Source organism: Amaranthus tricolor, chromosome 16 (assembly GCF_026212465.1).
Source record: "Amaranthus tricolor cultivar Red isolate AtriRed21 chromosome 16, ASM2621246v1, whole genome shotgun sequence".
NCBI classification, from domain to species: Eukaryota; Viridiplantae; Streptophyta; class Magnoliopsida; order Caryophyllales; family Amaranthaceae; genus Amaranthus; species Amaranthus tricolor.
Genome location: NC_080062.1, coordinates 17,687,653 through 17,688,642, shown reverse-complemented (window position 1 = coordinate 17,688,642; position 990 = coordinate 17,687,653).

Sequence of the window (990 nt, the reverse complement as noted above, 5' to 3'; positions counted from 1 at the left end):
TTCTCTTCCTTGGCTGTTACAAAAATATCTGCTAATACAAAACCCAATGCCAAAATCAACATGTCTAGTAATGGTGAAAGAGATTTACTTCTGTCAATACGGACGCAAATGAGAATTGGATGCAATTATTAATTCTTATTAGTAATTAATTCCCATTAACACGTGCTTTCCAATCACGATTATATTTTAGATATTACCAAATTCATTCGGCTATCACCACTCAACAAACCAAATCATCAGATTGCTTTCGTCCTTATCACTGTTGGGTCTCATTAGATGCTTAAAGCGGAATTTCAGGAAACACTTCCCTAACATCTATCTCAGGATCATAAACATAATCAGACATATGAATCATATAAAAGGATTAGTCTATATTACCTTTGTAGCGTGAAATCCACGAAATTAACGCGATAAGATAATATGGAGAGCCTCAAATGTTGCTCCTCTATTCGATCTACCAGAATCAATTGAATACCAACGTTTGCTAGAACGGAAGAGTATTGTTTCTCTTGCTTTTATTGGTTTTTGTTTCTGTGTGTGTGTATGAATAATTGAGAATGAGAGTTTAAATTAAAAATATCATTAATACTCACACCCCCATTATCCCCACTTCACCACTACCAACATTATATCCTCATATATACTAGTAACCTAGGTCAAAAGAAACCGATTCTTTTGTTAACCTAATTGGATCGCAAGCCCATACTCCTAATGGGCCTGAATTATTTATCGTTCAATTGATTCTTTTGTAAGACCTTATAGGATTAATTATATTAGTCGTGGTCCAATTATTATTGACCCACCAATTATATTTATTCTCTAGCAAGTAAATACAATTACTAATAATAATTAACTTTATTATCTTCATAAATATCCAATATATTTATATTTAGTAATTGTCGGAAATGTCTACGGACACATTCCTTCAATCTCCCACTTCTCCGAAGACAATTTCACAATTATAAATTCCTTAAGCCACTTAATGTGAAA